We start from the raw sequence: 6,383 nt of genomic DNA, 5'->3' as shown, positions 1-6,383 counted from the left end.
CAGCAGAGAGCTTGATGTGGGGCAGTAACTCAGGAACCATGAGACCATGACCTGAGCCAAAGAAGGATGCTCAACTGACTGTGCCCCCCAGGCACCTCCCCGAAGTTGTGTCTTAATGTTTAATTAGATTCAGATTAAACATTATTGGCAAGACTACTTTATAGGTGATACGGTATACTGATTATCTGACTGCACGAGGAAACAACTAGTGACAAGTTCTTACCATCTCCTAGAAATCTCCATGATAAACCCACATTTTTCTGTTTGCTATTAGATGATCTGTGGGATGAAATTTTGCACTCTGAGAATATATTTTTCCTCACCAACCTTTTATGTAATGGTTTTTGTAATTTTTGCCTTTATCATATATTATATTGGAAATTACAAAATGATGATTATTCTACTGCTATAGTACTGCGTTTTTTAGCCTGCATTCTTCTGTAGAGCAGTACTTCTGGTCTTTCCCTTTTTCTTATGACAGAAAGCAGGCAAACACCCAAAAACTAATTGGATGATGTCAAAAGCTACAAAAGTAACCCAGAAGAAACTCCCATGGGGCAAATTGGGGATAATTTGAGCACCCCCCAAAATGATGATATAATTAATTACAATGTATTTAGTAAATAAAATCCATAAGTCTATAATGATATAAAGAGCACCGAGAGAAAGAGGTCTTTCAGCCATTGGATTTAAACCATTTACATTTTTTGTTATGATAATTGATTTATTTGGATTTATCTTTACATCTTAATTTTTTGACATCTATTTTTGTTCCAATTCTTCTGTGCTTCTAGGTTTGTGTTTATTTGTTTTGGAGAGATTGATTTTAGTTGTTAGGAATCATTTATTTTTGCTTTTTCCTTATTCCATTTTCTTCTTCCACATAACTCTGAATTTATGCATTATTTTCATTAACTTAGAGTTTGTCTCTGAAAAATAACTACTTATCCTTTTTTTTTAAGACACATTTATTCAGCATCATGATCGGACTATTACATTTAACAATCAGCAGCATGGGTGCAAAAAAAAAAGTCTACATTAAAACCCTTTGTTGGAATGCTTTACACTTTCCATAGAACAAAAACTAAAATAACCTGTTATACAATTAGTCACAAATACAGTCCTCGATTTTTTTGCCCATACATATGAGTATTGTCTAAAACATGTCTTCTTTGTAACAGCTAGGCCCTGCCACCACTGTGCTTGGCTGAGCTCACAAATCTGTTGTAACCTGTAGCTTCCCTGGCATTTCTCCTCTCCCGCTAAGCTTTGTTTTCTGGGAGTAATTAAAACCTTCTGCCACTGCCTTAGCTACTGCTGCTGCTGGAACTGCCAGACCTACCTTGGTTTTGTGGTTTGGCAAAGTATTGGCCTCCACACAATAGATGCCAGAGCTTCTGCCTTCAAAATTTCCTCCTTTCATGTGCAAAATTTCAGGTCCAAAATTTGAAGACTGATTGTTTTAATTGCCAAAATCATTATAGCTTCCATCACCTCCAAAGTTGCTTCCACTACCACTGCCAAAGCCACCTCTGCCTCCTCCATCGTAATAGCTATGATAGCTGCCACTCCCACCATAGCCACTGCCCTGGTTTCCATAACCCTGTCCACCACTTCCATAGCCTCTTCTTTCTTCAGAGTAATCGGGGCTGCCTCCTCCATAACCACCATCGTTACCAAATACATTATAGCCATCCCCACTGCCACCATATCCACCACCACCTTGACTGCCACCAAAGCCACCGCAAGCACTGACATGTCCTTCATGACCAAAGTTGTCATTCCCACCAAACCCACCTCCATGACCACCACCAAAGTTTCCAGAACCACTTTGACCTCCTTGGCTGGATAAAGCACTAGCCATCTCTTGCTTAGATACAGCCTTTCTTACTTCATAGCTGTGGCCATTCACAGTATGGTATTTCTGAATGACAATCTTGTCTACAGAGTCATGGTCATCAAATGTTACAAAAGCAAAGCCTCTCTTTTGCCACTGCCTCAGCCAGTCATTATTTCAATCACTTCAATTTTCCCATACTGTTCAAAATAATCTCTCAGATTATGTTCTTCAGTGTCTTTTTTAATGCCACCTTCAAAAATCTGTTTCATAGTTAAGTGGTCACCAGGTCTTTGAGAATCTTCTCTCAAGACAGCCCTCTTTGGTTCCACAACTCTTTCATCCACCTTGTGTGGCCTTGCATTCGTGGCTGCATCAACCTCATCCATGGTGGCATAGGTGACAAACCCAAAGTCTCTGGAGCTCTCATTACCACATAGTCTATAAGTGTTCTCTATTGCTCAAAATGGCTCCTCAGACTCTCATCGGTTGTTTAAAAGCTCAAACCTCTGATGAAAACTTCCGCAGCTGTTCAGGCTCTTTGGAAGACTCTGACTTAGACATGACTGTGGTGGGAGGGGAGACTTTAACGATGCTTACTCAGCCACTGCTTATCCTTCTTAAGATAAAAACAATGTGCCTCCCTCCTATACACACAAAGACCTTATGATACTAACTCCAATCACTTCCTTGTCTGGTGTACTAATATAGTCTAGCATTTTAGTTCTGTTTTTTTTTTAAGCATTTAAAATTAGAAACTATCATCATTAGGGGTGCCTGGGGGCTCAGTTGCTTAGCGTCTGACTCTAGCTCAGGTCATGATCTCATGGTTCGTGAGTTTGAGGCCCACACTGGGCTCTGTGTTGACAGCTTGGAGCCTCGAGCCTGCTTCAGATTCTGTGTCTCCCTATCTCTCTGCCTCTCCCCTGCTAACGCTCTACTGTTCTCTGTCTCTCAAAAAATAAATAAAACATTAAAAATTTTTTAAAGAAACAATCATCATTATTATTTTATAGACAAAATTTTTGCTTCGATTTATATTTATGTTTATCATTTTATTCATTTACCACTCTTTCCAGAATCTTAGACCCTCTTGTGGTATCATTTTCCTTCTTCCCAAATTACATCCTCTAGTAGCTCCTTTAGTAGGAAATATCAGATTTTGCTTATTTGCAAATGTGTTTCTTTCACTTGCATTCTTTAAAAAATTTTTTTTTTAATTTTAGAGAGAGAGAGAGTGGGAGAAAGGCAGAAGGAGAGAGGAAGAGAATCTCAAGTAGGCTCCATGCTTTGCTTTGTATGGAGCCTGACAATGGGGCTTGATCCCAAGACCCTGGAATCATGATCTGAGCTGAAATCAAGAATCAGACACTCAACCAACTAAGCCACCCAGGAGCTCCTCACTCGCATTCTTAAAAAAAGTAGTTTTGCTAGGTATCAATATTGAGGTTGGTTATTTCCTCTTACCACTATGATATTATTCTATCGTCTTCAGAATCCACTGTTGCTATTAAGAAGTATGTGTCATTCTAGTTGCTGTTCCTTCGTGTTCCTTTTTTTAAAAGATCTCTTTGTTTTTCGTGTTCTGTGATTTTACTACCATGTGTCTAGGTGTGGGTTTCTTTTTGTTCTTGTTATACTACTTGTATGCAGTTTTTGAATCTGTAGATGCATGTTTTTAATCAATCCTGGAAATGTTTTAGTTAGTACTTTACTAAACATTTCTTCTTTACTATGTCTATTCTCTTCTTCTAAGACTTTTTGTATATATGTTAAGCTATCTCATTTAACTCTCCCAGTTCTTTAAAATTTTTTAATGTTTACTTATTTTTGAGAGAAAGAGAGAGAGAGCACAGCACAAAGGTAGCAGAGAAAGGGGAGAGAGAGAGAGGGAGATACAGAATCCGAAGCAGGCTCCAGGTTCTGAGCTGCCAGCACAGAGCCTGATGTAGGGCTCAAACTCACAAAATGAGAGATCATTACCTGAGCCAAAGTTGGAGGCCAAACCAACTAAGCCACTCAGGCACTCCTACTCACTGAATTCTTTACTGTCCTTTTATTAGTCAAGATTCCCTAGAGAAACAGAACTCATAGGAGATGTGTGTGCATATACACATGCAAACACACACACACACACATCTTGTGGGGAGGTGGAAGAGAGAGAGACTAAAAGAGAGGTAGAGAGAGGGAAGCTTGGCAAATCCAAAATCTGTAGGGTGGGTTAGCAAGCTCGAGACCCAGGGAAGAGTTGTAGTTGGAGTCTAAAGGTAGTCTGCTGGCAGAATTCCTTCTTCATCAAGGAGGTCAGTCTTTCTCTATGAAGGTCTTCAACTGTTTGGATAAAACCCACCCATATAATGGAAGATAATATGCTTTATTAAAAGTCTACTGATATAAATGTTAATCTCATCTAAAAACTACCTTCACAGAAACATCTAGAATAACGTCTGAGCAAATATCTGGGTACTGCAGCCCAGCCAAGTTGACACATAAAATTAACCATCATAGTCCTGTTCATGTTTTCTCTCCTGTTTTTCTATGATGAACTCTGAACACTTTGTTTATACCTATCTCAGCTAGTAGTTAGCCCTTAGGTTCTTTTCAGTTGTATATAATCTGCTATTTAATAATTAATTGAGGTCTTTTTTTCAACAAATATATTTTCAATTTCTACAAGTTATTTAAAAATCCCACTGTTGGGTTGATCATATTCGTGAGTCATTCTTCATTCTAGACTTAATAAAATTCTAATATTTGTAATCTTTGAGGTCAAAATCTGTTGTTGGTTAGCTTTGCATTGTAGTTTTCTTTCTCATATGATGATCTTGGATTATAATCCCACTGATTGATCCTAATAGGTGGGGATCCTGTGGGCCTAATTTGGGGATTGTGGAAGATTTCCTGTGGAAAGGATTTGCTACAGTTCAGATGATGTCACTAACATGGCATCATTTCAGCTCCTCATGGGATAGACTGGGCTCATCACAGAGTCCCAGACCTCCCAGCTTCCCTTCTCCACCTGACTATGTCAAGGTTCAATTGCCAGATAGCAACACTGCTATCTGTAGCTACTGCCAGACTCTCCAGATCTTTGGTCTCAGCTCCACATAACTGCTGCTCCATCTTAGCCCATGTGTAATTAATTGCTATAAGACAATGTTACCATGTATGATCAATGATAATAAAGATAGTAGCATCAGCTGACTTCGTCTCTCCTAGATGGTGCACATAAGGAAAAGGAGGAGTGAAAAGTATGAATGTCCAGCTGAGAACATGCATGGAGAAACAAAAAGCCTCCATGGCAACTTTGAAAGAGTCCTTCCTCTCCTGTAGGTTGCAGGGTAAATATGGCTGAACCTGAGCCCCAAGACCTGGTTGGAAGGCCAGCACAGTTGCAACATCAATGAAATGCTCTGTTCTACTTGATCTCTCATATCAAATTAAGGGTTCTGGTAGGAAGAGGTTTGATGAACCTATTTGAGCAGATACACGTGAAGCTCAGAGATTTAACCCTCCAATCTTTGAGTATCTCCCTTGGCAGAGAAGTCTTCTCTTGCTTTTCAGGAAATCATCTTAATTTTGCATCTAAGTGGTTCAATGGCTGCACCTTAGGCATCTGTTGCACAAACTGGTTCTTGTCAGGACTTATCCTCTCACTATTTTTTATTGTCCTCGTGTTTACATATAAGAGTTATATCACAACATGGTCCAGATAAAAAAATATCAGGACATAATTTCTGTCTCAACAGTTACAGTATCTCACCAAACGCTATGGTCAGGAGTGTGAAGAACATGTATGGGAATGAGTTCTAATGGCATTCACTCAAGGAGGATAAACTAGAAGCCCTGATTGGGCTGAATCCTTTGCCATGCTGTACTCACATGGGATTCTGAATTTAATGTGTTGGTTCAAGTACTTGTGATGGCATCACCAGCGTCTACTACTCTGGAATTCCATTTTTTGTCACTGAGATCAGGAAATCCAATCCCACTGCAGCGTCTTCTGCCATCATCGATGGCTTACTCAGGATATCTACCCAATAGCTATGGGAGATGGTGATTCCCCCTTCTCAATGCATTCTTTTTTTTTTTTTTTTTTTTTTTTTACAAATAGTTTATTGTCAAATTAGTTTCTACATAACACTCAGTGCTCATCCCCAAAGTGCCCTCCTCCATGCCCATTCCCCCCTCCCCCCCACATCCATCAGTCCTCAGTTTTTGTCAGCATTCAAGAGTCTCTCATGGTTTGCCTCTCTCCCTTTCCCCCACCATTTCCGCCCTTCTTCTCCCCCTTGGTCCTCCGTCAAGTTCCTCCTAATCCTCCTATACGTGCAAACATATGATATTTGTCCTTCTCTGCCGGACTTATTTCGCTCAGCATAACACCCTCAAGGTCCATCCATGTTGCTACACATGGCCAGATTTCATTGTTTCTCATTGCCATGTAGTATTCCATGGTATAGATAAACCATATCTTCTTTTTTTATTTTTTTATTTTTTTACAAATAGTTTATTGTCAAATTAGTTTCTACATAACACTCAGTGC

The 6,383-nt window shown here is 39.5% G+C and overlaps 1 pseudogene; it reads right to left on the bottom strand.

Moving 5' to 3' along the window:
- Positions 1 to 1,286: 1,286 nt before the first annotated feature.
- LOC120222556 lies at positions 1,287 to 2,401 on the bottom strand (annotated as a pseudogene).
- Positions 2,402 to 6,383: the final 3,982 nt, after the last annotated feature.

The sequence above is a fragment of the Hyaena hyaena genome, unplaced genomic scaffold (genome assembly GCF_003009895.1).
Source record: "Hyaena hyaena isolate Hyena2069 unplaced genomic scaffold, ASM300989v1 scaffold_887, whole genome shotgun sequence".
Classification (NCBI taxonomy): Eukaryota; Metazoa; Chordata; class Mammalia; order Carnivora; family Hyaenidae; genus Hyaena; species Hyaena hyaena.
This window is presented reverse-complemented; position numbering and strand designations above follow the sequence as displayed.